This window comes from Cnephaeus nilssonii, assembly GCF_951640355.1.
Source record: "Cnephaeus nilssonii genome assembly, chromosome: 16".
Taxonomy (NCBI): domain Eukaryota; kingdom Metazoa; phylum Chordata; class Mammalia; order Chiroptera; family Vespertilionidae; genus Cnephaeus; species Cnephaeus nilssonii.
Window position 1 is genome coordinate 4,488,189 of NC_137087.1, and position 24,381 is coordinate 4,512,569.

Genomic DNA, 24,381 nt, shown 5'->3' on the forward strand with positions numbered 1-24,381 from the left:
AAGAACCCTGTGTTGTCCTTTGGCAAGCCTTAGCCCTGGGTGAGGAGGAAGGCAGGGGTGGGGTGGAAGTGATCAGTGGAAGGGTATAAGCACTTCTGAAAATCCTGACATGTATTGCTTAGAAAAAATTCTAAATGGGAGGGCAGCAAATTGGCACTTTCAGTAATGACTATAATATCACAATGGGCACAATAAAACACCATCGTTTGAATATTGATTTCAAGTCTGTACAGCGGATGTGAGTGAGTCGTAGAGGGATGGCCATATTTTGATCATGGAAAATGTTCTTGTCCTTGTTCAGTTGATTCTGAGCTGGACTAGGTTCCACACAGTATCTTGGATAATGGAATAACTGCTCTGATTAGGCAGACAACCACTTGAAGCCACTGAGATCTATAAGAATGGCAAATAAAGTGATCTTCCTTTCCACTACATGTACAGGTTCCAGGCGCTGAATCTGTTCAGCAGCCTCGGTACTTGGGATTTGGCTCAGAAAGAATTGAGAGCAAGACCCAAACTGTCAGGGAACATTTATTGGGCAGGTGCAGAGGTGGAAAAAGTAATCTGTGGAAGAAATGAAATGGGCTCAGGAAGTAAGTTACAGAGGTAAAGGAAGGGCCTTGGTGCTTGGGGGCGAGGAAGCTACTGGTAACACGCCTGGGGGAGGGGGAGGAGGAAGGGAAAGGCAGCACACTCCCTGGAGGGAGAGGCCCTGGGCCCTCTGTCCCTAAGGGTTTTAAGGGTGGAGATTTTAGGGAGGTCCCAGGGGGGAGATCTCAATAGAATATTCATTAGCTTCCCAGGTGTGTCCATTAGGGTGGTGCTCTCCACTGATTGATTGGCCAGCATGGGGCAGGGAGTCGTTTATTCCATGCAGCTGGTCCTGAGGCTGGTTTTGTTGTTTGTCTGGGCCTGGAGCTGACATACAACTGAGGCCTAGATGTCATTTCTAGTGAGGAAAGGTCAGGGGGTCCAAATCTCGTGCCTGCTATTTGCTAGGGGAGGAAAGGTCTCCCTGGGGGCGAGGTCCCACTCTACAGTGGATTGTCCATTGTTAGGCACCCGGGGCTTTCTACCCTGGTGACCTGTGCCTGGTCCATCCTTTCTCTGCCCTTGTCTAACTGCCTACAACAAATCCAGGCGTTGGAATCTGTGAAGAGACATTTCCGGTTTAGGGTACAACTCGGAACAGCCAAATAGAAGAGAGGCATAGGGGAGGTCTGAGGGAAGGGGCAGGAAGCTACCCAGCCCTCTCCGGACACCCGACTTCTAGCACCTCCATGTGTTTGCCAATCGGGAAGCACTAACCTTGTTTCTTTAAAAACAGGTTTTGCCTTAACCGGTTTGGCTCAGTGGATAGAGCGTCGGCCTTCGGACTGAAGGGTCCCAGGTTCGATTCTGGACAAGGGCATGTACCTTGGTTGCAGGCACATCCCCAGTAGGGGGTGTGCAGGAGACAGCAGATCGGTTTCTCTCTCATCAATGTTTCTAACTCTCTATCCCTCTCCCTTCCTCTCTGTAAAAAAATCAATAAAATATATATTTAAAAAAATAAAATAAAAACAGGTTTTATTTTAGTAATGAAATTCTCTATTATTTCCAAGAACATTAAAAAAAAAAGATATTAACCAGCCTTCTTGAAGGATGGTCTGAAAAAGTGGGTTCCATCTGTAAGTTTGGGAAACTGCGTTTATCCACCTTGGTAATTCACTAGGAACATCAACTTTCATCAGCTTAATAGACTCAGGGAAATGATGTTAGTATATAATTTAGCATTTATTGAGCACTCCTCTTTTTAAGGCCCTGTTCTAACAGCCCCACATGTATTAATGTTTCTAATCTGTACAACGCTATCTTCTACAATTGTCAGAGTGGTCAAACAGCCTGCTACAGTGACATGGCTAGGCCAGTGGGGGCAAGGAGCAGGATTCAAACCCAGATAGACAAGGTCCCGAGAGCTTGGTACTGCTTGTAACCAATAATGAAACTGGTTTAGTGTTAAAACCAGCATTTCCCAAACTTATTTGACTGTGGAAACGCCTTCTCTCCAGGAGATGCAGCTTTGGGCCAGCCTACACTAGTGATCTGCAGTCTTCAAAACCACTGTTTAGAGTAGAACTCGTTTCTAATTTCTTTTACCCTGGTTTTCTGTTGATAATATTAAATGCTATATTTACTTATTTGTTACTTTTTTCTACTCGAAAGCCTAATATTTTGACCTCAAAGCACTTCATATTCTTCACAATGACCTCAGGAAGTTTTACAAGGTTAATATCACTCTAGAGTACTTATGCAGTACTAAAAACAGTTTATAATCCAAATCACTATTTTACTTTGCTTTCTCTGCTCTCATATTGTCATAATTTTAAAAAAACACCAGTTACTTTAAAAGGTATGAAATTGACAGCTATGGAACATTACAATAGTTGACATCTGAGTTTGAACCTTGGCTCCTCTTATTAGGTGTGTGACCTTAGAAAAAAATTACTTCATTTCTCAAAACTTCAGTTTCTTCTTCTAAAAGACAAGGTTAATATCTTGCAGGGTAGCTATAAGAATTAAGTGGAAAAATCCATGTGTCTGGCACATAAAAAGCTCTCAATAAATATTTGTTACCTTTTTTGTGTTTTTTTTTTTCCTAAGGAGGTTGTCTCAATTCTGTTCTGTGAATGAATTATTAAAATAGTTTGAAGAAAGATCAGTTTTAAATTTGAACAGTTTTAGTGTTATGCTGATATCAGCTATATTGCTGATAAGTGATGTCCCGATACAGGTTTCATGGGAGTTAAAACCAGTTTCCTTCCGGCTTTCCAACTGACATAATAAGCAAAACCTGACTGGGCAAACACAGACCTATTTATTAGATCACTTATTATTAATGCTAAACTAGCTTTGGTGCTGACTTCTCCTGTTCTTTTTGAAATTTTACTGTTGTCATTTAAAATGCCACAGACCTTCAAAAGCTTCATAGAATGCTTAATGGTTTAAGTCATTCTCGAGAACATGTGAGATATACTTTCCAAAGTGGTCTTCTCCACCTAGCAATATGTCCAAAATCATGCATGTTGGACAGAATTGCTTATATTTTCACATTTACTACTGGAGGTTTATTTAGTTTGCATGGCAATCAGCTTTTGGGGTTTATGGGCAGTACTTAGCATATATAACCAAAGCATGAATAATCATTTAAAACAAAGTCTGGAGCACTAGCGGGTTCTCAGTGGTTAGAGCATTGGCCTGCAGACTGAAAGGTCCTGGGTTTGATTCCAGTCAAGGGCATGTACCTTGGTTGCAGGTTCGATCCCTGGCCCTGGTTGGGATGCATGTGTGAGGCAACCAATCAATGTGTCTCTCTCACATTGATGTTTCTCTCTCTCTGTCCCTCCCTCTTCCTGCCACTCTCTCTAAAAATCAATGGAAAAATATCCTCGGGTGAGGATTAACAAAAAATAAAACTTAAAAAAAAAGTATGGAGATTTTTTTCATTTTCTTAGTGACTCCCTAAGCAAAAAGAAAATGGAAGTTGAAACTATTATTTAATCTGATAATTTACATAATTCCTGTATATTGGGAGCCTACTCTACGCAAAATCCCATTAAGAGCAGACGAGAAGATTGTGGATGAACTTTGGGCATATTATGTAGGTGACTGAATTTGACCTTGCTTAGAATCAGATTCAGCAGAAGTTGTATTTTCTACTGTAATTGAAGCAAAATAAATTAATGAGCTGTTATAGCATTTGGCATAGCTTTTGTTTTTATGTTGCCTTTCTCTATTGAATATCAAAATTAAAAAAAAAAGAATGTCAGATAGGTTCATGAGTACTAAAGCAGACCACTTAAATTTTGCTACCTAAAAGTGTTGTTTTTTAAATATTTTGCTGATCTTTTTCATTAGGAATAAGTATGTTCCTGTCCTATACTAAAATTCAAGATATGGTATTGGTAGACCAAATTTAATAAGATATCCTGCTCATTTAAAATCTCACTTGAATTATTTAGATATTATGTAAAATTTATTCCTACCCTGCATTGAAAAGCTGGTGCTAAGAGTTTCATAATTCCTAACAAATAGAAATCTTAAGGATGGCATTGGGAATTATAGAAAAGTTTTAATTTTTTAAATGTTTATAATGACCTTATCAAATTACCAGTAGGTTATTAAAGGGGTACCAAAATACTCAGCATTTATCTTGCAAGTTAACTTTCTCTGATAAGGTGTTAACATCTATTTTTTGTTATGTAGGGTTTTGTTTATTGATTAAACTATAACTCAGATAACATAAGTTTCTGTGGTATTTAGTATATTCACAATGTTGTGCAATTATCACCATTATCTAGTTCCAGAACATTTCATCACCTCCAAAGTAAACCTCATATTCATTAAGTAGCTACTCCCGATATCCTCTTTCCCCCATCCTATGGAACCCACTATCTGCTTATTTCTCTATGGATTTGTCTATCCTAAGTATCTCATATAAATGGGATCATACAACATACTGTTTTGTGTATCTGGTTTCTTTCACTTGGTGTGTTTTCCAAATTTATGCTGTGATGTATATGGCTGGATAATATTTCATTGTAGGACAGACCACATTTTGTTTATCCATTAATTAATGGACATTTGGGTTTCCACTTTTTGGCTGTTATGAATGATATTACTCTGAACATCTGTGTATAGATTTTTGTGTAGACATACATTTTTAGTTCTCTTTGGTATATACCTGGGGTGGAATTACTGGGATATATGGTAACTTTATGTCTAACTTTTTGAGGAACTGCCAAACTGTTTTTTCAAAGCAGCTTCATCATGCTATGTAGTTTTTAATGCTAAGATACTTGGAAAAAATGAGAGAAAAGTTCACTAACATGTTAAGTGGAGAATATTAGTACTCATGACAGCTCTTTTGGCAAGCAATATGGAGGTCTCAGTTTATTTCATTTGCTTTTCAGAATGGAAACATTAAAACATAAACCTACACCATAGAAATAGTGTCAAATTTTTATGCTCTCTTATTCCTCCACCCATTCACTTCTCCTCAATGTTTGGAATATGCTTCCAGTGAATGATGCTTACTTTCACATCAGAATAAGTCTCTAAAAGCGATATTAAGATTCTGGCTTAGCTTTTCCTTAGTGAGTTTCATATTTTTTTACATGGTTCACTAATGCAGAGAAATTGAGCATAGTTATTTCTATGGAAAACATTTTTGAATCAACATTCAAAATAGGTTTAATTAATTATGGTTATGTTTTTCTTGGATGTAAAAATAATTTTCAAAATATCCCATAAAGAACTCACTTAAAAATCTTGTGTAGAAGATATTCTGTTAATGTAGTAGGTGCTTTGGAGATGATTTATTTACTACTGCTGAGACTACTCATGGCTCTTCTGTTGCTCACAAGTCGTCATCCTCATTCAGCCTCTTACATTCACTCACACAAATATTTATACAGGCTTCTTAAATTTATATAAAATGAAATCCTAAAGAATTGGTTTCTTTGGGGGTATAGAACTTCAAAGCAGAAAAAATACTCAAGAGAAATACTGCTTATGGAGTAATTTTCTTTTTTTTTAATTTAATAAATCTTTATTGTTTAGATTATTACAATTGTTCCTCTTTTTGCTCCCCATAGCTCCCCTCCACCCGGTTCCCACCCCACCCTCTGCCCTTAGCCCCACCACTGTCCTCATCCATAGGTGTACGATTTTTGTCCAGTCTCTTCCTGCACCCCCATCCCTTACCCCGCCCCCCCCCCCCCGAGAATTGTCAGTCCACTCCCTTTCTATGCCCCTGATTCTATTATATTCACCAGTTTATTCTGTTCATCAGATTTTTTTATTCACTTGATTTTTAGATTCACTTGATAGATATGTATTTGTTGTTCATAATTTTTATCTTTTACCTTTTTCTTCTTCCTCCTCTTCTTAAAGAATACCTTTCAGCATTTAATATAATACCGGTTTGGTGGTGATGAACTCCTTTAGCTTTTTGTTATCTGTGAAGCTCTTTATCTGACCTTCAATTCTGAATGATAGCTTTGCTGGGTAGAGTAATCTTGGTTGTAGGTTCTTGCTATTCATCACTTTGAATATTTCTTGCCACTCCCATCTGGCCTGCATAGTTTCTGTTGAGAAATCAGCTGACAGTCGTATGGGTACTCCCTTGTAGGTGACTAACTGTTTTTCTCTTGCTGCTTTTAATATTCTCTCTTTGTCTTTTGCTCTTGGCATTTTAATTATGATGTGTCTTGGTGTGGTCCCCTTTAGATTCCTTTTGTTTGGGGTTCTCTGTGCTTCCTGGACTTGTAAGTCTATTTCTTTCACCAGGTAGGGGAAGTTTTCTGTCATTATTTCTTCAAATAGGTTTTCAATATCTTGCTCTCTCTCTTCTTCTCACCCCCATAATAATGATGTTGGTATGCTTGAAGTTGTCCCAGAGGCTCCTTACACTATCTTCATATTTTTGGATTCTTTTTTCTTTTTGCTTTTCCATTTGAGTGTTTTTTGCTTCTTTGTATTTCAAATCTTTGACTTGATTCTTACGATCCTCTAGTCTGCTGTTGGATCTCTGTATATTATTTTTTATTTCAGTCAGTGCTTAATTTCTAGTTGGTCTTTTTTCATATCCTCGAGGTTCTTGCTAAATTTATTGTCCTTTTCTAAGAAATTCTTGAAAAACCTCATAACTGTGCTTTAGAACTCTATATCCAGTCGTTTGCTTTCCTCCATTTCTTTCATTTGTGACATGTTTCTTTGTCTCCGCATTTTGGCTGCTTCCCTGAGTTGACAGAGTGGCTTTGTGTGCTAGGTGTCCTATAGGGCCCAGTGGCTCGGCCTCCCCAGTTACCTGAGGTGGACTCTCTTGGTGTACCCCTTTGTGGGCTGTGTGCACAGTCTTGTTGTAGTTAAGCCTTGATTGTTGTTGGTATCACTGGGAGGAATTGACTTCCAGGCCAATTCGCTGTGAGGATCAGCTGTGTCTACTCTGGGAGAACTTCTGTGCTGGAGACACCTTTAGAAGACAAGACTTGCAAAAGCCTCTGTGCTCAGCTTGGATGGGGCAGAGTCTCAGGGCGGAGCAGACAGCACTGGCTTCCTGTCAGCCCTGCCCTAAGAGGCCCCTGGGTCTCAGTGTCCCTTGGTAATCGCTGCAAGCACCTCTGAGTGAAAGCTGCCCTCGAGTTTCACCCGCTGCCAGACAGTCCAGTTTCTCCCCGAATGAGTCTGGGTCCCCAGAGTCTCACCCAGAACTGGAGTTCAGAGCCATCGGGAGCTTTTGTCTCCCTCCTGGTTGAGAAAGCCAGCCACGTACTCAGTTGCCCGCCCTCTCCACGCGTGTCTCCATACCTCTGCCTTCTGTAGTTCCTCTGAGTCTCAGTGTGCTTTTCTCTTTCCTTCTAGTTGTAGAATTTCCACTCAGCCAGCCTTCCTGTGGTTCTGGATGATGTCCGTTTTGTCTTTTAGTTGTAGTTTTGAAATTGTTGTGTGAAGCAGCAGTTTAGGTGTTTGTCTATGCCGCCATCTTGGTTTCTCCTGAAGTAATTTTCAATACTAGATTGGAGCTTAAGTGCTTTTCACACCTTACCTCATCTAAGGTGACAATCCATATGAGTTTAATGTTTGGAATAAGAAATATGATTCTCAGTCATTCCATAAAGCCTAGATGAGTGCTGCCTCTATAGGATAAATTCACCTTCATTTTTTAAGGATATAGTATACATATTCAGTTGTTTTGAGTGATGAAAAATTAAAGGAGTTCAGTCTACAGGCCGACACTCTATCCACTGAGCCAAACCAGCTAGGGTAGGAGTTTTATTTAAGGTGAGTTTCTCTTTTCAGAATATGAAAGTCAGTATCATTGTGGATATTGAATATGTTGTTTACTGAATTCTATAATTTTCAGTTGTTTTCACAATTATTTTGGGGCCTAAATTTATTTATGATGTGTTGGGTACTTTTACCTCTTCACTTTTGTAATGTGAATGTATAATTGCATTTGAGCTATAGAAATATTGGATTTTTGTCTGAATATTGATTAAAAAAAAAGGTTTTTGGCCATAATATTAAGTTTGCATTTGATAATGTTCTGTACCAATGAGTAATACAGAAATTGCAAATAAAAAATCTACCTCAAAAAATTAGAACTACCCTATGATCTAGCAGCTTCACTTTTGAGTATATATCTGAAGTAAATGAAATTAGGATCTCAAAGAGATTACCTGCATCCCCATGTTCATTGAAGCATTATTTACAATAGCCAAGAAATGGAAACAACCTACGTGTTCACTGATGGATGACTAGATAATGAAAATGTGAGATATATAAGCATGTGTGTGCGCACGCACACATATACACACAGATTGAAATATTATTCAGCCATGAAAAAGAAGGAAGTCCTGCCATTTGTGACAAGATATAAAATAAGTCAGACAGAGAAAGACAAATACTATATGATCTCACAAAACCGAGAGCATAGAAGCAGAACAAATGGGTGGTTGCCAGAGGCAGGGGTTGTAGGGACTGTGGGGAATGGGTAAAGGTGGTCAAAGGTACAAACTTCAGTTATTAGATAAATAACTACTGGGGATGTAATGTTCAGCACGGTGACTATATTGTATGTTGAAAATTGATGAAAGTAGATTTTAAAAATTCATATAAAAAGTTCTCAGGAAAATAATATTATAACTATGTGAGATGATGGATATTAACTAAACTTAGTGTGATAACCATTTTGGGTATTAACTAAACTTAGTGTGATAACCCATCGCTGTTGGGTCGATTTGTATATTAGGGTTTTATTATATAGGACTAGCGGCCCAGTGCATGAAATTCATGTACAGGTAGGGTCCCTAGGCCTGGCCGACTGGGGCCTGCGGCCTGGGGGCAGCTCCTGCATTGAGCGTCTGCTCCCTGGTGGTCAGTGTGCATCATAGCGACTGGTTCTACCGTCCAGTCAATTTGCATATTAGGCTTTTATTATATAGAACCATATATAATATATATATTACATATATATATACTGGTATAGATATCAAATAATTATATTGTACAACTTAGACTAATAACAATGTTCTATGTCAATTATATCTCAGTAGAATTGAGGAAAATATATTCTCAGATAAAATGTTATGGCTGCTATTTTATTTTAAGGTATTGGTAAAGGGAAAGAAATTTTGGAAGTCAAGTTTCATATTATGAAAATCCAACTTAGTGATTTACACATACTTAGAAACAGTATGGTGATCTGTGACCAGAATGTGGTTTCTGGTAGGAGTGTTTGATTTGTAGATGAAGAAACCAGTTTGGCTCAATGGATAGAGCGTCGGTCTGATTTGTAGATGAAGTAGAATCTGCTTTATTGCTCTTGGTATTCAAACTCTGATCCTATTGCCTGAGTTCTTGCAATTGTTCTTTTAATTGGGAATTATAGTACACTTCCCCATAGAAATAATACTCTTCTAGTTTTTCATTCATTAAATAAATATTTTAAGCTCATGATAGAAGGCAGATACTCTGTTATGTACTGTTTATGTTGACAAAAATACAAAGGCAAAAAACAAAGTATGATTCAATCCTTAATTTCAACTAGCTATTATTTTATTATACTAGAGGCCTGGTGCACGACATTCGTGAAGTTGGTGGGGGGAGGTCCCTCAGCCCAGCCTGTGCCCTCTCGCAGTCCAGAACACCCCCTCTTGGAGGTGGGAGAGGCTCCTGCCACTGCCGCTGTGCTCGCCAGCCGTGGGCCCGGCTTCTGGCTGAGCGGCACTCCCCCTGTGGGAATGCATTGACCACTAGGGAGCAGCTCTTGCATTGACTGTCAGCCCCCTGGTGGTCAGTGCGCGTCATAGCGACCGGTCGTTCCGCTGTTGGGTCGATTTGTATATTAGGGTTTTATTATATAGGACTAGCGGCCCAGTGCATGAAATTCATGTACAGGTAGGGTCCCTAGGCCTGGCCGACTGGGGCCTGCGGCCTGGGGGCAGCTCCTTCATTGAGCGTCTGCTCCCTGGTGGTCAGTGTGCATCATAGCGACTGGTTCTACCGTCCAGTCAATTTGCATATTAGGCTTTTATTATATAGAACTAGAGGCCCGGTGCACAAAATTTGTGCGGGGGGGGGGGTGTCCCTCAGCCCAGCCTGCACCCTCTCCAATCTGGGTCCCCTCGTGGGATGTCCGACTGCCCGTTTAGGCCCGATCCTAACTGCCCTCCCCTGCAGGCCTGGTTGCCCCCAACTGCCCTCCCTTGCAGGCCTGGTCCCTCCCAACTGCCCTTCCCTGCAGGCCTGGTTGCCCCCAACTGCCCTCCCTTGCAGGCCTGGTCCCTCTCAACTGCCCTCCCTTGCCGGCCATCTTGTGGCAGCCATCTTGTGTCCACATGGGGGTGGCCATCTTTGACCACATGGGGGCAGCCATCTTGTGTGTTGGAGCGATGGTCAATTTGCATATTATACTTTTATTCTATAGGATGAGAGCACAAAATAAGTGGTTGAAAGTTTCCTAATATGATTATATTTATTCCTTTCTTTTTTTTGGTTCTTTTTTACTTTAATTACTTTATTGATTAAGGTATCACGTGTTTGTCCTCATCCCCCCATTCCCATCCCAAACCCCTCCCCACGCATGCCCCCACCCCCCTGTTGTCCGTGATCACTGGTTAGGCTCATATGCAAGCACACAAGTCCTTTGGTTGATCTATCTCCCTTATCCCCACCCTCCCCTTCTTTCCCTCTGAGGTCTGACAGTCTGATCGATGCTGTTCTTGTTCATCAGTCTATGTTGTTCATCATTTCCCCTAGATGAGTGAGCTCATGTGATACTAGAAATTCACTTATAAGAACTGAAAATGAGACAAGCAATAATGGTTATGCTGAGAGGCAAATGAATCAGTCTATAGTGAGTTTCTTTCTGGGCCAACAGTTCTTTTGAGTCCCAATTTCTATGTCCAACAGTTCCTTATGTGTACATAACAGCAATGATATTTCAGTTCTGGATGGTGGACACATGGTGGTAATGCCGGTCCGACCCTCTCTGGTTTGGTCCTGGGCAACCTGCAGTGATGCACAGCTGCTGACTGCTAGTATGGCAAGGCATCGTCAGCGTCTTCCGTCTCTGGACTGTTTCTCTTCTGTCTTCATGACTGGAGCACTCCTGTCAATTCCTCTCTGTTGCAGGAATCCACATGGTCTCAGAGTTGTTTTCTGAAAATATACAAACTTCTCGACCAAAAGTTAATAAAGGAAGCTTTTCTAAAAATTTGACTTGCGATCCTTTTTCATTTTTTCCCCAAACGATTTTCCTTTGGCTTGTTTTGACACCATGTATGTTTTACATAGGTGTCTTGCTGTTAGCATTACAAATGAAAGTTAATTTTCTAAAGTAAAAATTTTCTAGGTGTAATCTACTTACAGGATATTTATCCTTACAGTATATTTATGATTATATTTATTCCTTTCTTTCTCCATGGTTCTTGGGTACTTATGGATTAAGTTGGCCTTTGAATATTGTCCAGAATTTCAACTTTATTTAATAATTTTGTTATCTTAAGTTTTATAATGAAGTATAACTGAACTTGGAGAACACAGTCTGTCAATTAGTTTGAGACTTGACCTATTTAGAAATGGACAAATACTTGTCTTAACATTCCTGAGTTAATGTATAGTTGGTGCAAAGTTTTCAATTCTAATTGCTGATTTGCTTAGTTAATGTTTGGTGACTTGATTGATCATAATCAAGAAAAAACTGTTGGAGAAAGGAGGATGGCCTGAGTAGTTTTTCAGTACGATGAACAACTTCCATTAATTGTTATTTCTGTTTCTCATGGATAATCAGACAGTATCTCTTCCTCCCCATCTCTTTTTAGGAGACATATGTGAAAGGGTTAGAGGCCTCAGGTTTGAGTAGACAAAGTGAGCATTCCAGTGAATTCTTTAGTATCATTGTGACAATTGAATTGAATGATTTGATATAAAAATAATTTTAGTTATTTATAAAAGTAAAGTATTAACTGTGTTAATAATCTTTGTATCTAGCATTACTGTAAGTACTTTATGTTCATTTCTGATTAAGTCTCACAATAACTCTATGACAGAGAGACTGTTATACCCACTTGACAGATTAGGAGCTAAAGCACAGAAATCCATGGATTTCTGCTATTGGGGTCATGCTTTTGGCAAGAATTATGATAGCAGAAGAGTAATGTCACTTCTGTTTTGCTCCCTCCGCCTGTCCAGCCAAATTTACTTGTTTCTTGTTATTTTATTTATTTATTTTTTTTGCTTTGCAGGACAAGTTTGTTAGTCTTCTAGGTTCCCAGAGGTCAGATTTAGTTGCCAAGGTAGGTTTTATGTCTTTGGGAAATCCTTAGGTACCTTATGTCTCTGTCTTCCACATTTTTATTTTCATTTTTTCAGAGTTACAGTTTAACGAGTTAAGTAGTTCGTCAGGGATTGTTCAGACAAACAGTAATTCTCAGTCCTGACCTTATTTCCCCTTCTCAGAGGTTACCATTCTTAATTCTTAGCTGTTTGGTGTTTTCCTGTAATTTTTCAAGTAACATATGTGAATTGATGTTACCAAGTTTTCAGTTTAGGACAGTGTTTACATGTTTTCTGTGTCCTTATCATTAACTGAGTCCAAGATTTTCTCCCCATTGCCCACACTTCCTGTTTTCTCTCAGCTCATTTACTGTCAGTGTCATCCTGTTGAAGAAGCCCCTCCAGAGGAAGCAAAGTGCTCCGTCCCATCCCGTCTGTGGCCTCCCAGTGCCGCTTTCAAGGTCAGGATTCTTTCTCTTCTCTTCTGTCCTGTATCTTCCTCTTCTTGGTTTACTCCCACATTTTGCTGAAGGAGGGGTGATTGGGAGGCAAATTATTTGATACCTTGCATTTCTGAAAATGCCTGTATTTTCTTCTTCTTCTTCTTCTTTTATTTATTTATTTTTTTAAATATATTTTATTGATTTTTTTTTACAGAGAGGAAGGGAGAGGAATAGAGAGCTAGAAACATCGATGAGAGAGAAACATCGACCAGCTGCCTCCTGCATACCCCTCACAGGGGATGTGCCCACAACCAAGGTACATGCCCTTGACCGGAATCGAACCTGGGACCTTTCAGTCCGCAGGCCGACGCTCTATCCACTGAGCCAAACCGGTTTCGGCTTCTTCTTTTTTTAAAAAGAGTCCTTGTTCAACTCATATCCTTTGCTTTTTTAAAAAATATGTTTTTATTGATTTTACAGAGGAAGGGAGAGGGAGAGAGATGGAAACATCAATGATGAGAGAGAATCATTGATCAGCTGCCTCTTGCACGCCCCCTATTGGGGATTGAGCCCAAAACCCAGGCATATGCTCTTGGCCGGAATCAAACCCGGGACCCTTCAGTCTGCAGGCCTATGCTCTATCCACTGAGCCAAACTGGCTAAGGCTGTATTTTCTTCTTAAGCTTGATTAATAGTTTGTCCTGTCAATGTATAATTCAGATTGGGGATCATTTTCCTTCAGAATTTTGATTTTGTTCCATTGTCGTCTAGCTTACACTGTGACTGCCGAAAGTTCAAAATCATTATGATTTTTCATCTCTTGCTACATATTTCTCCATGTCTGGAAGCTTGTAGGATCTTCTCTTGGTTTCCACTGTTTTAAAATTTCAAAAATATATGCTTTAGTATGGATGTGCTCTTAAAATTCATTATACTGTGCATTCTGAGTTTTCAAATAGTAAACTTACTTTGTTTAATTCTGGGACGTTTTCCTAAATTATTTCATTGATTTTTCTCATCTCGGTTTTTGCCTCTGTTGAATTATCTTGACTAGACCTCCGATTTTTTAGGTGTGGTCCTAAAAGTTGATTGGAAGCTCTAAGCACATCTATGGGTTCACTGTGGGGTGACCCGAGTTTGCCATTTATTAGGGAGCCCTTGATATCTGCTTCTCATTTCTTTTTCCCCTTCTGGGAAGAGAAGTCTTAATCTCCTGCCTGGTGTGTGAAAGATGGTTCTCTGGGAGCCAAGTGAGGGAAGCATATATATGTGTTTAGTTAATCCCCCTGGTTTCATTAAGTCCTTCTCCCCACAGTGTGCTTTGTGTCCCTCCGTTCAGAAATCTGCTTCAGAGAATAGTCCTCTTGCCGTGTGGACAGAGACATACAACCACGAGGAATGGAAGACACTGAGAGACTAAGCTATTTCTGGGGGTGCTGTTCCCAGTTTCTGAGCCTTTTGAGAGTTCTGTGGATTAAGCCAGGTTGGTTTTGGCTTTTACCCTGTGGGTTTAGGATTCAGCTTACGTCGATCTTCTCTTAGTTACCATCTGCTTTCCAGCCTTTAAAGTTTTGTTTTTGCCTTAAAAATACCTTCTTGGCATTTTAGCACAGTTTTGAGAGGGAATGAAATTAAGTATGTGTGTTTAATCTTCGAGCTTTTCTCAGAATCTAGTTCTAGATTTTTTGTGTTTAAGCTTTTATTTGTCTACTCATTTTTTATTGTGGTGAAATACATATAAAGTTTATTAACCATTTTAAAGTGAATAATTCAGAATCATTAAAAACACTTACAGTGTTGCACCGCCATCACCACTATCTAGTGCCAGAACTTGATCATCACTCCAAACTGAAAGCCCATAACAAAGAAGCAGCCATTTCCCTGCCCCTGGCAGCCACTGCTCTGCGTTCTGTCTCTGTGGATTTCCTACTCTGGATATTTTCTCTACATGGAATCATACAACATGTGGCCTTTGAGTCAGATATTTTCACTTTGCATAATGTGGATTTCCATTGTGTGGATCACAGTACATTTTGTTTATTCAGTCACCAGTTGATGGACTTTTGGTTATTTCTACTTTGCAGCTATTGTGAATAGTGCTGCTTTGTACAAGTTTTTGTTTCATTTCTTTTTAAGGTATTTTTACTGATTTTAGAGAGAAGGGAGAGGGAAAGAGATAGAACGTCAGTAATGAGAGAGAATGATTGATTGGCTGCCTCCTGTACGCCCTCTACTGGGGGTCAAGCCTGCAACCTGGGCATGTGCCCTGACTGGGAATTGAACTGTGACCTCTTGGTTCATAGGTTGATGCTGAACCATTGAGCTACCAGCAGGGCTCAATTCTTTAAAAATTTTTTTTTATAAGAGTTTGAGTCAAACTGATGACATATATCAGGGGAAAAATACCTCAAATGCTCCAGAGAATCTTGTTTTCAGTTCTTTTGGGTATATACCTAGGAGTGAAATTGCTGTGGTAATTCTATGTTTAACTTGCTCAGGAACTGTTAAACTGTTTTCCACAGCAGCTGCTCCATTTTACATTTCTACCAGCAACGCTCAAGAGCTTCAATTTCTCCAGATCTGTGCTACCACTTGTTATTTTCCTTTAAAAATGTATTATTATGGCTATTCTAGTAGGTGTAAACTGGTATCTCATTGTGGTTTTCATTCACATTTCCCTAATAACTAATGATGGTGAGCATCTTTCTTGTTGGCCATTTGAATATCTCTTTTGGAGATATGTTAACTGCTTTGTCCATTTTTAAATTGGGTAATTTGTCTTTTTGTTGTTGAGTTGTAAGAGTTCTTTATGTATTCTGGACACTAAATAATCTTCAGATATATTTTGCAAATGTTTTCTCCATAGGTACTTTTCTGCCTAGAACACTTATATTCATTCTATAGTTGTGATGTAAATTTGACAGATATAGTATCATTCATGTATACTACTCCTGTTATTTGGAAAGATTGTATTTTAGGTCCTCCTAAAAAAAAAAAAAAGGAGACTTTTTACTTTTATTTTTTTCCCCCCAAACAAGCAAAAGCTTATTTAGAAAATCGCAGAGGTAAAAGAAGTGAGCCATGGAAGAAGTGAGCCAGCTGGGCTGTGTGGACTCAGGAAACTAGTTACAGAGGCAAAAAAAGGCCCTGGGAACCTGGGAGAAAGACATTAAGGGTATAAGTAACTGGGGCAAGGAGAGGAGCAAGGACTTGGGCAAGCTTGAGAGAGAGTGCTTGCACTGGGGAAAGCAGGGGGTGGGGAAAGAAGAGGGGGTACCCCAGAGATCTGCACTGGGTCCTCCATCCTAAGGATTTTTAAGGCTGGGAATTTTAGGGGAGGTCCCGGGGATCTCAATAGAATCTTAATCAGCTTTCCAGGTGTGTCCTTTCAGGGTGTAGTCTCCACTGATTGGTTAGTGCCAGGGCAGGGGGTCAATAGTCATCACTGCTGGTCCTGATGTCAGCTGTGGCCTGGTGTCAGCCTGCCTGGCCTTGCTGCTTTTCGGGGTCTGGAGTTGAAACACAACTTTTGCAACAGTATGACCTGGAGATTATTTATGCTACGTGAAATAAACTAGTCAGAAAAAGACAAATACCACATGATCTCACTTACATGAACAAAATAAACTGACGAACAAAATAGAACCAGAGGCGTGAATATATGGGACGCACAGAAAGGAGACTTTTTAGATGGTGTGATTAGGTAATGCATCTTTGAAGAGGTGATATTTGAGTAGAGACCTTAATGTCTGGGGAAGAATTCTGCTTTTTCAGATGTACAAAGTTATAAGATAGTGCCATTCTCACCCTGCAAACCAACAGAAGCCAAATAAGAGTCATTTTAAAAAAACCCTCAAAGAGCTGAGGACATAAGAAAACCTAAATGAACTAAACTGCAGAAAGTAATGAAACGCTCTTAGCAGAGAAGAAACCCATGGATACTGTGGTATAGAACAGCTCATGGAAGAGGCATCAGCAATAGATGGGGAAACAAAAAACTTGTCAAACATTCAACGACTTGTAATGGCCATACTTGGGCTGGCTAAAATCCTGAATAGCTGCCCCTCCCCTCTACCTTCCCTTTCCATTAAAGGGCAAGTCTGCAGTCAGCCCTCAGCTCTTATGCATAGGTTACTGAATACCTCCAGGGGTGGTTGAGTAGAGTAAGGGCCAGGGAAGTAGAGCTGTCAGAGATCCTACTTGAGATACATGGAACTTGCCCCAAGGGTTGAGGAATGGTGGAGTAGAGTAGGAGAGCTGAGAGAAACCTACCCGAGGCACTGGAGGCTTTCAGTTATGGAAGACTCCAGTTGTTTTCTTATTCCTTTTTAAAAGTAAGTTTGGTTTAAGAATAGTTTTATCTTTAGAGAAAATTGGCAAAGATAGTGTTAGGGACAGAAATAGGATATTGGGAACTACCTATAATAATAAGTATTAATCATGCTCTGTTAACCATGATTGTTTTGTTCTGATTAAAGAAAGCACATTCTAATCTGGCTGGGAGCTGTATGCCCCTGGGCTAGAGTCAACCTTGAAATGTGGTCCACAATCATGGGAAGATGAACAGCCTATTGCCCAAACAATGGAGTCCTTCCCTCTTGCCTGTAATCTGTAGCCATTCTTATTCATTTTACCTACTTCCCCATGTAATCTTTGTCCTACCCAACATAAGCAGCTGGTTTATGGGCAGGTACAGAGCGGATTTTCATAGATGACCTGCTGCTCTCCCATACTGACTGCATTATTGGAATAAAAGCTCATATATGATTCAACCCTGTCTCTGCTTAATTAGCTCAAGTAGTGATAGACAGCCAGGACCCTATGGTTGTCTGATTTCAATAGTACAGAGAGGTCCCATATACCCTACACCCAGGAGAAACTGGGTGTGGGATATATATTATTTTTCACTGAAGTTCATACTTTATGCACTATCCTTTGTTGTTACCTAATGTCCTTTTTCTGTTTCAGGATCCCAACCAGGGTTCCACACTTAATGTCGTGTCCATAAGCTCTTCTTGGCTATGAGTTTCTCATACTTCCCTTGTTTTTGATGACTTTGACAATTTTGAGGAGTATTGTTCAGGCATTTTATAGAATGTCCTTATTGGTATTTTTCTCATGATTCGACTGGGGTTTTGGTTTTTCAGAGGAGGACCACAGGATTAAGTGCCATTTTCAGTACATTATATTAATGGTAGATTGTCAACATGACTTATCAGTGTTGATGTTGACCTTGGTAGTGTTTGTTAAGTTCCTTAACTGTAAAGTTTCTCTTTCATTCTTTCCATTCCATATGTACTCTTTGGAGGGAAGTCACTGTGCGTAGTTATGCTCTCCCTCCCTCCTCGAAGGTGGAGTATCTACATAAATTATTTGGAATTCTGTGAAGGAGGTTTATCTCTTCTCCTGTGTGTATTTATTTATTTTTTCAATCACTGTTTATAACAGTATTGACTCATGGATATTTACTTTATATTTTGGGTTATAATACACTTACTAATTTATTTTGTTTGTGAAATTATTCAAAGTTGGCCATACAGAACTCTTTCACTTGGTTCCTGTGTTTCTTTGGCATATCCCTATCAGTGTGTGTGTGTGTGTGTGTGTGTGTGTGTGTGTGAGAGAGAGAGAGAGAGAGAGCGAGAGAGCGAGAGAGAGAGAGAGAGAGAGAGAGAGAGAGATGGGGAGGGAGAGAATGAGAATGTACTTTCTTACTTGCACTAGCTGATGCTCCAAGATCTATGGGATAATAATACATAGTATAACCTCTGTGTATTTGGAGTTTTAGAAAGAGAGGAGAGAATGTGGCTGAAGACATGCTTGAGGAGACCATAGTTATGAAATTCTAAAATTGATGAAAGTCATAAACTCACAAATTTAAGAAGTTCAACAAACCCCAAACAGATTAAATACAAAAAAATAAAAACAAACTAAGAAATAAAAAATTCCAGATTAGGCAAATCCTAATCAAACTGCTCAAAACTAAAGAGCGAGTCTTAAAAGCAACAGAATCATGGGAATACCAATTGGAACTATGGAAAACTTCTTACCTGAAAAAATAGAGAATTGGAGATAATGGAATGGTATCCATAAAGGTGATAAAAGGAAAAAACAACTTGTCAACCTAGAATTCTGTATCCAGCAGGAATAGCCTTCAAAAATAAAGGCAAGCCGAAGCCGGTTTGGCTCAGTGGATAGAGCATTGGCCTGCGGACTGAAGGGTCCCAGGTTCGATTCTGGTCAGGGCATGTACCTTGCTTGTGGGCACATCCCCAGTAGGGGGTGTGCAGGAGGCAACTGATCGATGTTTCTCTCTCTTCGATGTTTCTAACTCTCTATCCCTCTCCCTTCCTCTCTGTAAAAAATCAATAAAATATATTTAAACAAACAAACAAACAAACAAACAAACAAACAAAAAACACAAAAATAAAGGCAAAACAAATATTTTAAAAATAGATTAAGAATTGAAAAACTTGTTTCTAGCAGACCAGGACTGCCAAGAAATGCTAAAATAAATATCATGAGCTAAAGACAAAAGAGACCAGGTTTGGAGACTAGGGAGAGAATAAATGAGGATGAGATGGAGACACAGAAGAAGCTGAAGGATGTGGGTTTGGAGGAAGCGAGGCTGGTCCAGGAGCTGGAGAAGGTGGAGAACCAAGATAGAGCAGCTATGACTCTGGAGGCAGCCCAGGTAGAGACAAGACTCGACTAGCAGGACAGGCAGTACCCTGGGGACTACAGTAAACTGCATGATGAACTGAAGAACTTGGAGAACTTGGCTGTGGTACACCCAGACTCTGCTAGCCTGGCTGGAGAAAACCAGTGCCTTCAAGTCAATATTTGAGATCTTCAGATTGGACTGCCTCCCAACTGTCCCCATGTTCTGGAATGAGATTAATGTAGCCTGGGGGCAGACAGTCTTGCTGTCCCTGGCCCTGTCTAACACAGTTGGTCTGAAATTTCAGAGCAACTCATCCCCTTTGGAAACTACTCCTATCTGAAGCCTTTAACAGAGGACTCCATTGAGCTGTCCTTGTTCTGTACCAGGGGGCAGAGTTCTCTCTCTCTCTCTCTATTTTTAATCCTCACTTGAAGACATACTTAGAGGGAGGAAGGGAGGGAAGAAGGAAGGAAGAGAGAGAGAGAGAGAGATTTGCGGGAGAAACTGATCAGTAGCTCCTCAAATGGAGATCAAACTCACAACTCAGGTATGTGTCCTGACTGGGAATGGAACCGGCAACTTCTCAGTGCATGGGATGATGCTCAACTAACAGAGCCACCCCAGGTGGGCCAGTGTGATCTCTTGCATAACAATAAGTTTGACCAGACAATGATGGATTTCCTAGCAGTTCAAGGAAGAAGCTAAGAAAGGTAAGCTGGGTCTCTGCATGCCCTACAGGATCCATGTGAAAAGTGCTTGATAGAAGATCTTGGAGCCAGTGGTGAATTCTGTTCCATCAGAACCCACCTGAACATGGAGGCGCTAGACAAAGGCACTCAAGATCATGCTTACAAATTTTAAGTGGAGTCTTGCTTGGTCTCCTTAAGGCCGTGGTCGGCAAACTGTGGCTCGTGAGCCACATGTGGCTCTTTGGCTCCTTGAGTGTGGCTCTTCCACAAAATACCATGGCCGGGGCGAGTCTATTTTGAAGAAGTGGCGTTAGAAGAAGTTTAAGTTTAAGTTTAAGTTTAAAAAATTTGGCTCTCCAAAGAAATTTCAATCATTGTACTGTTGATATTTGGCTCTGTTGACTAATGAGTTTGCTGACCACTGCCTTAAGGTATTGTGAAAAAAAAATATTTTTTTTTAAATGAGGGAGATGGATATTTTCTTGCATTAAAATATTATATCTGTGGCCGAAACCGGTTTGGCTCAGTGGATAGAGCGTCGGCCTGCGGACTCAAGGGTCCCAGGTTCGATTCCGGTCAAGGGCATGTACTTTGGTTGCGGGCACATCCCCAGTAGGGGGTGTGCAAGAGGCAGCTGATCGATGTTTCTCTCTCATCGATGTTTCTAACTCTCTATCCCTCTCTCTTCCTCTCTGTAAAAAAATCAATAAAATATAAAAAAAATATATTATATCTGTGGAAGTCTTAGCAGATCAAATGTAAAACTGAAGAATATAAGAGGTTTATAATTTTAATAATGAATAGCCATACAAACATTAAGAGGAATGAAAATACTGCCCAGAGCAAACTGAAAGCCATCAATGTCTTGCCCAGCACAACTTTGTCCTTCCTTGTACCTTCCTATTCCCTTCTTCCCCACCTGGACAAACAAATTCAAAATGACAGCAAAGTGTAAATTACAAGTGATGGGATAAAGGGTTGTAGAGGGAAAGAACCAAGGGTGGGTATGAGAGGGGAGAGGGTGGTAAAGAAAACTTTGTAGGTCTTCAATTTTTTTATGAGAGAATAAAAGTAATTGGCCACTGGTGTATGTAGTAGAACTTTAGGAGGGAGGATATTCATAGATTTTTAAGGTTTTGTTGTGATGTTTAGTGTCAACCTTCCTTTCCTTTTATCCCTGAGAAACTTTAAATAAATTTTTATACATTCTTCAATGAGGGGAAAAAAGGCAACAGAGACCAAATGGAATATTGGATCTGTAGAAAATAATGAAGAGTACCAGAAATGGTAAATATCTACATAAATATAGAGAATTTTTTGATAATTTCATCTGTAATACACATACACATAAAATAATGACTATTTAAAGAAAAAACATTAATATATGTGGGGTTTATAGCAAAATAGATGTAGTGTTTAAAACTATGAGAATATCAAAGGAGGACTGTCATAAGTTTTATACACTTAACTAGTGGCCCAGTGCACGAAATTTGTACACATTAAAAGGGGATTAATTAGAGGAAATATTTTAATATTGCTATTTGTCCTTTCTCTATAATAGAAGTGTCAGAGATGAAAGAAAATTAGTAAAATATATATGAAAATCTTCCTCCTGTCAGAGTCTGAGGCACACCACGGGACCCAGAGTCAAGTCCCTGCCCACCCACATGTGCCTCAAAATCGTGCAAGACCCAGACCTGGCCGCACCCCCCCCCCCCCCATTGGACTAGATCCAGACCCGGCTGGTCCCACCCTTGTCAAACCCTGCCGGGCGGGGGTCGCAGCCTCAGGTACCCTGGCCTGGCGCTGGGGCGGGGGCGCAGCCTGAGGTCCCACAGCCTGGGCCAGGGCAGGGGGCACGCTTTGAGGTCCCCCATCAAGGCCCACTGAGTGGGGGACGTGGCCTGAGATCCACTGTCAAGGTCCACCAGGCGGGGGGTGTGGCCTGAGGAGTCCCGTCAAGCCCTGCCAGGCGGGGGGTGCACCTTGAGGTCCCCCGTCAAGCCCAATAGGAGGGGGACACAGTCTCAGGTCCCCCATCAAGCCCCACTGGGCAGGGGGACGCGGCCTGAGGTCCCTGGCCCAGCACTGGCACGGGGGGGGGTCACACCTTGAGGTCCCCCATCAAGCCCCATGGGGTGGGGGGTGTGGCCTCCGGTCCCCTACCTGGCGCCAGGGCGGGGGGCATGGCCTGAGTCCCCTTTCAATCCCTGCCAGGCGAGGGGCATGGCTTGAGGGGCATGGCGTCAGGGCAGGGGGCGCAGCCTGAGGTGCCCCGTCAAGCCTTGCCGCGTGAGGGGCACGGCCTGAGGTCTCCCGGCCTGGTGCTGGGGCAGGAGGCATGGCCTGAGGTCCCCTGTCAAGGCCTCCTGGATGGGGGTGCAGCCCGAGGTTCCCCAACCTGGTGCCAGAGTTGGGGGGGCGCAACCTCAGGTCCCTGCTGATTGCTTGTTAAGGCTCATTAGGGGAACTCGGCCTCTGCTGTGGGTGCAGCCATCTTGTGTTACGGAAACCTCCTGCCTTCACTGTGGGCACCGCCATCTTTTCGGTGGAGTGACAGTCAATTTGCATATTCCCTCTTCATAGGATTAGTATACTCATTTCAAGATAGGTTGTAATAACTTTGAGATGTGTTTTTTAAAAATATTTTTATTGATTTTTAGAGAGAAAGGGAGAGGGTGAGATAGAAACATCAATGATAAGAGAGACTTTGATTGGCTGCCTCCTTCATGCCACCCATGGGGGATTGAGTCCGAAGTCTGGGCATGTGCCCTGACTGGGAATGGAATCATGACCTCCAACCACTGAGCCACACCAGCTGGGCAAAGATGCATATTTAAAAAATTTTTATTGTTGAAAGTATTAAGATGTCCCCCATTTTACCACCCCTGTTTGACCCCCTCTACCCATCTCCCACCCCATCCCAGGCCTCCACCTTTCTATTGTCTGTGTCCATGGGCTATGACTAATTTGTACTTCTAAACCCCTTCACCTTTCTTTTCCATCCAAACCCCCTCCCACCTGGCAACTATCAAAATGTTCTCTTTATCTATGAGTCTATTTCTGCTCTGCTTATTTGTTTATTTTGATTTTTAGATTCAATTGTTTATAGATATGTATTTATTGTCATTTTATCATTCATATTCTCAATCTTTCTTCTTCTTCTTCTTAAAGAAGATCATTTAATATTTCATGTAATACTGGTTTTGTGGTGATGAACTCCTTTAGCTTTTTCTTGTCTGGGAAACTCTTTATCTGACCTTCAAATCTAAATGATAGCTTTGGTGGGCAGAGTAATTTTGGTTATAGGTCCTTTCCCTTTTAATGTTTCTTGCCATTCTCTTCTGGCTTGCAAAGTTTCTATTGAGAAGTCAGCTGACAGTCCTATGGGCTTCCTTGTAGGTAACTAAGTGATTTTCTCTTGCTGCTTTTAAGATTCTCTCTTTGTCTTTAACACTTGGCATTTTAATTATGATGTGTCTTGGTATAGGCCTCTTTGGGTTCATTTTGTTCAGGTTCAGGGTTTGGGTTCTGGAGGAGGCCGCACACAAATGAAAGTGACTAGAAAAGTATTAATTTGGGAATATTGGGGGCCAGGCGGGAGCCCACCTCTAGGAGGAGGACTACCACGCGCTCTGGCCTTGCAATCCCTTTTATTAAGGTTTGGGATCCACCCATAGCCAGTAATAGCCAATCAGCAAGGATTTACATAAGATTGACAGGTGTAAGTTGCTTCAGCTACCAATGTCTCAATCAGAGGACAATGGGTGGCTTCCGACATATTTCTTTCACCAGGTAGGGTAAGTTTTCTGTCATTATTTTTTTAAATAGGTTTTCAACTTCTTGCTCCCTCTCTACTCCTTCCAGCAACCCCATGATGCAAATGTTGGTACCCTTGAAGTTGTCCCAGAGACTCCGTACACTATCTTCATATTTTTGGATTTTTTTTTTCTGTTTGGATTGGGTGTTTTTTGCTTCCTTATATTCCAAATTCAGTTTTTGTAAATCCTCACCTGAGGATATTTTTTTCATTGATTTTTTTTTTTTTTTAGAGAGAGTGAAAGAGAGGTGGGAGGGAGGGGGAGAGAGAGAGACAGACACACAGAGAGAGAGAGACATTGATTGGTTGTCTCCCTGCTTGCTCCTCAACCAGGGCTGGGAATCAAACCTGCAACTATTTGGTTCATGGGCCGATGCTCTAACCACTGATGCAAACTGGCCAGGGCCCAAATGCTTTTTTAAAAAATCCTTGCCTGAGGGTATT

The 24,381-nt window shown here is 40.9% G+C and overlaps 1 protein-coding gene across 16 annotated transcripts in view; it reads left to right on the plus strand.

Moving 5' to 3' along the window:
* SHLD2 (shieldin complex subunit 2) overlaps positions 1-24,381 on the plus strand; it is a 134,057-nt gene that overhangs the window by 16,279 nt on the left and 93,397 nt on the right. For 2 of the 16 annotated variants that reach the window (XM_079793097.1, XM_079793094.1), the window contains exons 3-4: positions 12,684-12,782; positions 14,080-14,247. The exons of 12 other annotated variants lie outside the window; for them this stretch is intronic. The gene's annotated coding sequence lies outside the window, so the exon portion shown is untranslated. Of the gene's footprint in view, positions 1-12,290; positions 12,342-12,683; positions 12,783-13,824; positions 14,248-24,381 lie in introns of those variants that run through there. 2 more of the 16 variants (XM_079793093.1, XM_079793098.1) reach the window with 2 other exon arrangements.